This window comes from Biomphalaria glabrata, chromosome 2 (assembly GCF_947242115.1).
Source record: "Biomphalaria glabrata chromosome 2, xgBioGlab47.1, whole genome shotgun sequence".
NCBI lineage: Eukaryota > Metazoa > Mollusca > Gastropoda > Planorbidae > Biomphalaria > Biomphalaria glabrata.
In genome coordinates, this window is record NC_074712.1 from 15,319,447 (window position 1) to 15,329,373 (window position 9,927).

Consider the following 9,927-nt stretch of genomic DNA (forward strand, 5'->3'; position numbering starts at 1 on the left):
AAGCCCAAACAATTATGCCAATATCCACACACCGTTTCTCAAAGGGGCGCTTTTTATGACGTGCACCTACGTACACGACTGATGTGGTAAAAAGAAAGAATATGGGGGCGTTTCCATGATGTGCTCGGCCTTTGGCCTCCTAGCGCCTTTAAGATACGAGCTATCGGAAATGGGAATGTAAAAAAAAACAAAAAACGTTTGTTCAGATAGGAAGATGGAGTCAAGTTTCCATATGCCCTATTGTTCCAAGAGTCTATTAGACTCAACTCTTGGACAATAAATTAAGGCCTATAAAGAAACGGGCCGAGACATAGACTCGCAAGACACAGATGTATGCCTAATTGTTGTAAAAGAGTAATAGCAGTTTCCGCCCTAATGGAAGAAGAGAAAAATATAGTTTCTGCTGAAATGGAAAAGGAAAAAGAGACGCCTTTCTTCCTGCCTTGTAACTTACTGATCTGTAATGGCATTGATGAATGCTTCGACATAGCCTACATTTCTCTCTTATGTCCATGACTGGGCGTTAATTAGCTGTACCGGTAGGCCTATGTTAGAGAAAGCAAAAGAAAAGTTACAGATTTTGAGCCGGAGTTTCAGTCTTGATTATAGGCCTACGAACACATGTTCATAAAAGAGTTTGTGAGAAACGTTTTATTACACTTCTATATATGAGAGTTTTTGTAGATTATTTAAACTTTAACCTGTAGAAGATAATGTAAGATTGAATTCGATTGATGGATAATCACATGTCCCATGGTTTGCGTTGTAGGGGTGCTGTGACAGTTTGCGTAACCAAATATGTCCACTCTTCCCGGTCAACATCTGTCCTTAGCTGAATATCAAGAGAGTAGCCGTCCATTCTTTCACGTAGTCCAGCCAGCTAATCTTTGTGCTCTCTCTACTGTACCTTGAAGGATGACTTTTGACAGTGAATCATATCTTACTGAGACGATATGTTTGAGGGCCAAATGACTAATTGTCACGATATCACTCCTAGACAAGAGTCAGATGTGGCTAGTTGGAGGCCCTTGGCAAAGTAAATTTTTGGCCCCAAATGAAATAAAAATTTAAAAAAAAATCAGCATTACCAAAGCCTTTATGTAAATGAACACATAGATGAAAAAAGAAAAAAAGTCTACACTGCAATTTAATACCGTAGCGTTCGACTAGCGTTTCGTAAGCTTATTAAACATATTCGTGCAGATGTCATTAACCTTTTTAAAAAAATATACTTTTCGTGGTTTGAAGACAGCAAAGTCTCGAAAAAATCTGTAATAATCCAGATACAAATCCTCAAAGTTCTTTTGTTTTTGTCGTCAATGAATCATATATGCTTTCATAATCAAACTTTCTGTCTTCTCAAGCTTGTTGCAGTTGGCAATGTCGTTTCATCTTTTTACATTTCTAAGTTTTGAGCCGAGCGGATTCAAATCCATTTTCTTTCTTTTTTCTTTTTTCTATATGCTTTTATATTGCATTTTTACAAAGCTAATATCAACTCACTTTGTCTGTCTGTCTGGTAAAAAGTGTGTACACGTTATTTTTCCCTTTCTCAGATCAAATTGAAACTTAAAACAATTGTTTATTGTCTTAGGCAAGACATGCATTAATAGGCTACAAAACATAAACCAATCAGTGAATTAACTACTTGTAATTAATATTATTTTGTTTGATACCAACAAGGGAGATTAATCCATCAGTATTCACAGATGTGGCTAAGTTAGCAGGGTTTAGTCCACTTAAATTGTTGTTAACACGCATTCTCCGATCAAGCTTGTATACTTTAAACAACTATTTATTAAACCTAACAAAACATGAATGCGTTTTTTTTAAATATAAATTATTCAATTAATTATTGGTGATTAATTATTTTGTTTTATATTGAATACGGGAAATTACGTCTACATTATTGATAATTGTAATGGGGGAGTTCTTCCCCTTAGATAAGCTTTGGTGGTGGTGTTTTTTTAAAAAGGATTTTTTTGTATTTTGCTATCGTCTGTCCGACGGAGTACATAGCTTTGAAAAGGAGATGCCCTCCTTTTGCCGAACGTCTGGTAAATTAAAGGATTAGATATAGTTTAGGTCTGCAAGAATTTACTTATGACACTGCTACAGATATAGCTAAATAGATAACTGTCGTGTAGGCCAGGGGTGGGCAAATTACGGCCCGCGGGCTACATGCGGCCCGCCGAGGTGTTTTATGCGGCCCGCCGACACCTACAGAAATCAGGTGTGCCCACAGTATATAGATATAAAAATGCAAATATTAAAAAAAAATATCTATATAAATTATTGAAACTGTTTCATTATAAAAAGTTTTCAGTAAACGAAGATTTCGCTTATTGGCTATACATCAATACACTCAATTCAAGACACAATGTCTGAGTGTTGTGTAGACTTATAACAAGATGGCAAGTGTGACAAGTGATGGAGCTCGATCTTTGAAAACCATAAATAAGAAACAGGAAAGTTTGCACAAAGCTGCATATAATGTACTTTGTTGTCACCAGGACCCACAAAAAGTAATAAAATTAAGTACAGTTAGGTCTTTCTAGGGGAGCCAACCACGGGTAGTTCTAATAAATAATCCAATGCTTCTGCTAGATCAGCATGAGCAAGGCAAAGGAGAAGAATATAAAATCCCAAGGATGAAATTGTTATGTTATTTGAAGGACAATGACTGTGACTTTGTTACCAATATTTCTAACGAAGAGTGGAAGACTAAATTTCATGTTCTTTATCACTACTATCGCAATTGATTGTTTACATATGAAATGTAAATGCTTGTTAAATCTTTTCAAACAAGGCTTTCCCATTTCTACAGGCAAGCAAAAAAAAAAATAGTTTTGTCATTTTCTTTTGCTGAAAGGTGAAACTATCTTTAGTGAAATGATTAAAAGTACACCACTTATTAAGAGAAGCCGATTCAGCTCCATAGAAAAGAGAAGTTCCAGTCAGCACTACCACGGGAGTATTATGGGTGCCAGAAGCTGCATTTCCACACTTTAAAAAACTTGCTGCTGTTCACACTATTTGAGTACACATACATCAATTCTTCTTCTTCGTTCTCATTTTACATGTTGAAGGGTTCAGATCAGTAATCCTGTATCTGAGATGAACCGCGTAGTGGTTTCTAGATCAGGCAGTTCTCCGAATAGTCTTTGGAGAGTCTTGTTCGGGTCCCTTGATTTAGTATGCACCATTGAAGGACATGGTCAGCATTCTCTGGTGATGCTCCACAAGGACAGGCTTCGCTCGTCCCGACATTTAACTTCCGAAACATAAATTGTCTCATTCAGTGAGGAAGTATATTATGTGGAAACTAAACAAGTATAATCACTGGTCAATGTTGACTGACTGTAATTTGACAGCAGTCACACATGGGTAACAACTAGTAAGATAGTTTCACAGTTCCGGAACATTATGCACGAGTGTAAGAAGTAAAATACTGCACATTAAGTACAACTGTATATTTGTGGGGATATTGGGATATAAAAAGACAACATCTATTTTAAAAAATCGTAATACAGTGTATATATGAATTAAAAGACATTCTACACAGCAAGCTTATCTTTCTTTTTTTAATGCGGCCCTCAATACAAAAAATGTTGCCCACCCCTGGTGTAGGCTTTTTCTTTTTTTTTTTTATACATGACCTTCATATCAAGGCGGGCAGGGTGTCAATATCGGCCCTGGCATTACCATACGGTCCGGCGATTGACATAGCCTATGATGTAGGCCTACATCTTCTGCTACATACCCTCATAATAATTTCATTTTTTGATAATGCATCACAAACTGACCTCAAGCATGCAAACATGGGCAAGGTAATAATAATGGCAATGATTTCGTTTTCGAAGATTAAGGATGAGTGCAGTGTTTCTAAGTATTACATTACTCAATCTCATTTGTGGACCATTTGGGGGGAGGGGGTCTCTTGGAGAATGTTTTCCGTGCTGCCTTTAGGCACTCAGAAAGCACTACACCCGAGTCGGGTGTCGAACCTCGAGCCCCCTTCATAGGTAGCCAAGCCAAGTTCAAGTGTACTTAACCTCTCGACCACGCTTCCCAGATAATTAGTTATAATGTATCAGTCCCCTGTATGTAGCCTACTTTAATGTAAACAAATTAAACACGCGATGAGAATACATGTAATGTTAACAATACGTTACAATCCGAATCAGAAATAAAGGGCACTAAGCTGATTCTTCCAGCCGAAACCTAAATATCTTTAACTGCTCGCCAGTTTAGACAAGGAACTTAATCTAGAATGTATACAAATAGACGATAACTAGCTGGACGCTATAAACGAATTCTGCTATCTGGAATCCACAATTAAAGATGACCTGTTTCTAGAAGAGGAGATAAAAAAGCGCATAGGGAAGGCTGCCTCGACCTTCGCTAGACTTAGGCCAAGAGTTTGGGAAAACCATAAGCTAACTATGGTGACCAAAATGGAAGTCTACAAGACATGCGTTATGAAAACACTGTTGTATGGCAGTGAATCATGGACCACCTACGCAAAGCAAGAGAGAAAACTGTACTCATTCCATTTGAGATGTCTCCGTAGGATCCTTAAAGTCACATGGAAAGAAAAAGTGTGCAATACTGAGATCCTTGCGTGAACAGGTATTCCCAGCATCTTTACAGCCCTCAGACAACGTCGTTTGCGCTGGCTTGGACATGTTCGCCGGATAGAGGACAAACGCATCCCGAAAGTCATCCTCTATGGACAACTCGCGACTGGCACAAGAAAAACTGCTCGACCCCACCTCCGTTACATAGATGTAATAAAACTGGACCTCAAATCAGTGAACAATTAACGTGAAAAATTTAACGTTTGGCGGGCGGGGACGCCAACGGTAAAAGTTTGAGAAACACTGCTCGTTTGCTTCGAATGTCTCTCACACTTCAGATTATGTCCATCTTTTCCTTAATTGAATTTTTTTTTACCTGCAATCTTCTTACTGGTAGAAACTGTACAAGCTGGACTTAAGGAAAATGACTTTCTGAAGCTCAGAAAGGCTGAAAAATGCTTGGCGCCCGCGGCTTAGCCACGGACATCGCTGGAGGATCTTTAAGCGCTCCCATAGACAAATAAATGACTAGGGTATCGGCAAAGTGCATTTTCTCCTTTAGGTGGTAGTCAAAGTTTGAATAACAAAATGTTATGTTATCTATTGTTACCTGTCAATAAGTCTAACAAAAGAAACATGTTTAGATGATGTTAATTAATATAGCCTACATTGTAAAATATGCACAACTATTTTTTAAATGTCATAAACAATGGGATTTTAAAATAGGATTGCCAATCACTTTACATTAGTGCAAAAAAAGTAGGTAATCAGCTTACTATTATACTATATTGGTTCAACAAAAAAAATTAACGATAATTTTTTTTTGAAAAAAAAAGTATGGATAAAGTTAATGGCCGGGGGGGGGGTGACACCCTAACACCCTAAGCGGCACCTTCGACATAGGTCACGGAGGTCACGTCCTAAAAGCTAACCGCACCGGGTGAAACCGACCCTAGTGGTCCCACTGCGTCAAAGTAATCCTTTTAGCAGCAAAGGAGTCTATCCCTAGAGGAGCAAGAAAAGATTATATTCCCAACTGATCTAATTACTTACAACAACGCCGCTGTCGAAGCCAGAAACAAAGTAGAAAATAACCCTAGTTCAGAAAACAAACTACAAGAAGCTAATGCAGTTTTTAGGAAAAACTACCTCTCGCCATGAGCAAAAAAGTTGGCATGAAAAAAAAAAACGAACAATTAAATGTAAATAGAGATGGCCACAAGCTCAGGCGCATTGCAAAATGCCTAAACCAAGAAGAAAACAGATCAACTCCAGTGGTTATAGAAATTGACAACAAACCCCTGAAAGGCCAAGAAGCAGCAAAGAAATTCATAGAATATTTTCAAAGTGTTGGTCACATACAAATCAATGAAAGCAGAATTAGAGATGTCTACGCAGAAATCCAGGAAATGATAACAAACCTAAAAATGAAAGAATTAGATAAAGCTATTTATATTTTATAAATTTATGTTTAAAGGACCTTGGAGGCGCAGTGGCTGAGCGGTAGGCCTAAAGTGCTTGGCTTCCGAACCTGGGGTGAAGACTGGGATTTTTTTTATTTCGGGACATTTGGGCGCCTCTGAGTCCACCCAGCTCTAATGGGAACCTGACATTAGTTGGAGAAAAGTAAAGTCTTTGAGCTGGCCACGTGACACCCTTATTAACCGTAGGCAATAGAAACAGATGACCTTTACATCATCTGCCCTTTAGACCATAAGATCTTAAAGGACCTTAAACCAAAAACGACAAAATCTCTAATGACATTCTTAGGTCCTAACCCCCCCCCACCCCCCAAAAACAAAAAAAACAAAAAAAACACTGCTATAGTTCTTTAATGCAAGCTGGAAAGCAGCCAGAATCCCAAATATCTGGAAGAAGGCAATGATGATCCCAATAGTATTATTTTTAAGCATGGCAAACAGAAAAACAAACTGGACAGGGAACAATGTGTCGTGTGGACGATTTGTCGTGAACCAATAAAATTGTCTGTGAACCAGTTGTCGGTGAGCGATAGTTCGGGTGAACTAATATGCTAATCGTGCGAACGAATTGTCGGGTGCATGAAATGTCTGAACGATTTGTTATGTCCCCGAAATGCGACACATACTATAATATCATTTTAGATAGACTCTAAATGATTGGTAGGCCTAAATAGAAGTTATTTGGACTCTTACATTTAAAGATATCAATTAGGCCTAATTGAATTTCTCCTTGTATCTTAACATTTAATTTATGTGACATAGACGATTGTGTGAAAATAAATAATTCAGAAATCTTGAAATATTTCATATTTAAGTTCCCAAACTCGCATTAAATGGGTTCGATGCATTCTTTTTTTTTCTTTTTTAAATAATTTTTATTTTGCATTATATTTAATTTAAGCATCAATTTTTGTTTGCTTTAAATATTTTAAGCCACTCTGGCATAACAGAAATATATCTAGGTAGTTCCATGGGTCGATTATCAAATAATAAAAAAAAATTAGGGCAATAAAAAGACATTTAAACCTGTAAACCATGGGCGTAGCCAGGGGGGGGTTTTGGGGGTTCAAACCCCCCCCCCCGAAATGAAATCCCCCCCCCCCCGAAGGGGGGAGTCGGACTTTAGTGACTGATTTTTTGCTTTGGTTTTGTTTATTTTAGGTGAGATTTTAATACTAAACCATCACTTGCCCCAGCACAACCTAAGGGGTTTTGAGTTTTAAACCCCCTACTAGGGGTTTTGAGTTTTAAACCCCCTACCTGGGGTTTTTGCAGTTAACTTCCCCTCTTCTTTAAAACAAAACAAAACAAAAAAAAGCAAACGAAAATCCCCTAATTCCAAGAGCACAGTTAAGGAAGATTTTGATTTTAAAACCCCTTCTAAAATTTACGATAAACCCCCTCTTTAATATAAAAAAAAAAGCTGATTACGCACTCAAAATGTTATAAGCGTAGCTAAATTGTTTTGACTCAGTTTTGAGTTTAAACCCCACTTCAGTGGGGTTTGAAGGTAAAAAATACCTCTTTAATAATAAAAACAAAGCAAATTATACACTAAAAATGTTTTGAGTGTAGTCAAAGGGGTTTTGAGTTTAAACTCCCCTCCAGTGGAGTTTGAAGCTAAAAAGTACCTCTTCACTCTAAAATCTATGAGCGTAGTCAAAGGGGTTTTGAGTTTAAGCCCCCCGCCAGGGGGGTTTGAGAATACATATAAATACATCTTCAGTGTAAGAAAAAAAGCAAATTACGCACTCAAAATGCTATGAGCGTTGCCGAAAGGGGTTTTGAGTTTAAACCCCCATTCAGAGGGGTTTGGTGCTAAAAATACATCTTCAATATAAAAAAAAAAGCAAATCACACACTGAAATTATTTGAGCGTAGCTAAGCCAATCTGGGTTTTGAGTTTAAACCCTTCTTCTACAGATGGCTTTTTTTTTTAAAGTTTAAAACCCCTCCAGATGGTTTTGAGTTTAAGATCCCCCTACAGAGCATTTTGAGGTGGAAAACCCCCAACAGAAGATTTTGATGTTAAAACTTCTCTTTTCGATATAAAATCTAAAGCAAACTACAGTCACTTAATTCCAAGAGCGTATTCAAGAGAGGTTACACATTTTTACCAGTGGCTGGGCTCCATTAATAAACTGCAGTGAATAGTCATCTACCGAAATCGAAAAACACTAAATGTAGCTCAACAAAGATGGCTAAGACAGATTTTAGGAGTCAGTTATAGAGATCGGGTCTAAATCAAGGAAATCCTATGCCGAACTGGGAGTCGACCCCTTAGTAAGATTGTGAGAGAACGACGCATAAGGTTTACGGGACATGTTCTCCGACAAAATGAATTACGCATAAGAAGAGTTGCAATGATTTTCTAGTACAACTTGACGCCACTCATTCATGGAGGTCCTCATGGTAGGTGGGAAGAGGCTTCAGACATTACCAGTGACAGATTTTTATGGAAACAGCTTGACGTCAAATGCTCCGAACGGCGTGGGAGGGTCTAAGTCAGTAAGAATAGCACATTAGGTTTTTGAAATAAAACTTTTTAATAGCAGGAAAATGCAGTGTAGATACCTCAGAATATGCATTTTGTTGGCTTTCAATACCAGAAATAGTGCTTAGCGGCGGGGCGAAGCGATGGGGATCTCCTAGCGCTCCCCCAGACCCCCTTGCTAGTAATGGCGGGGAATCTACAATTTTATGAAAACAGCTTGATGGCAAATGCGCCGAACGGCGAGGGAAGGTCTAAGTCAGTAAGAATAACACATTAGGTTTTTGAAATAGAACTTTTTAATAGCAGGAAAATGCACTGTAGATACCTCAGAATATGCATTTTGTTGGTTTTCAATATCAGAAATAATGCTTGGCGGCGGGGCTTCGCCCCGCGCTGGGGGAGCTCCTAGCGCTCCCCCAGACCCCTTTGCTATTGGTGGCGGGGAATCTACAATTTTTCCACTAACTCATAGAAGAACCTATTCTAGGGCACAATAAACATCTTCCGAAAGAATGAAGGGTCAGAATGTAATAAAGATTTTGTACGCACCCACACACACACATAAATACATCTAATTTTTTTTCGCGGGGGGGGGGGGTTGGGGGAGGGAGAAAAAAGATTCACCCCCCCCCCAAAACAAAATCCTGGCTACGCCTAAACTATGTTGGCTACTGATCTACTGGGTTGAATTTAGATCTAAGTTAAACATGGAGAATGTTCCCTTCACATTTTTTTTTTCCACGAATATAAAAGTATAGAGTGTAAATGGGTTTACCCGTTCAGCCGACAATTCTTTTCAAATATAAAATACTGTGAAAACGGGTTAACCCAATCTGTTAAAAGGTTTCGTTCCTTAAAAATAAAGCGTGGTCGAGAAGTTAGTAGGCCTACGCTTGAACTTGGCTTGGCTACCTATGAAGGGGGCTCGAGGTTTGACACCCGACTCGAGGAGAGCTGTGTTTACTGAGCGCCTAAAGGCAGCACCGAAAAACCATCTCCCGATACCCCCCCCCCCTCCCAAACTGGTCCACAAATGAGATTGGCATTGGACCATATAGCGCTCTGTCTGAACATGCTATAAGCATGAGAAAATTAAAAATTAAAGTAGCGCTATATAAAAGCAATAACTTAAAATTATTTTTAATTTATAAGGTACATTTTGTCTATTTTTAGGGCCTTTCCTGTTGTGGGAGAGATATTAATAAAGACCAACAGAAGAGCTAGGTTTTGGGGTCAATCACACTGCGGCCTTTGACACGATCTTAACATTTATGCCAAATTTTATCAAGATTTCTCAAACGGTTTTGATTTTTATTCGGGACATACATTTAAACATACATACAATCATACATACGCCTTATATTACTTTGTG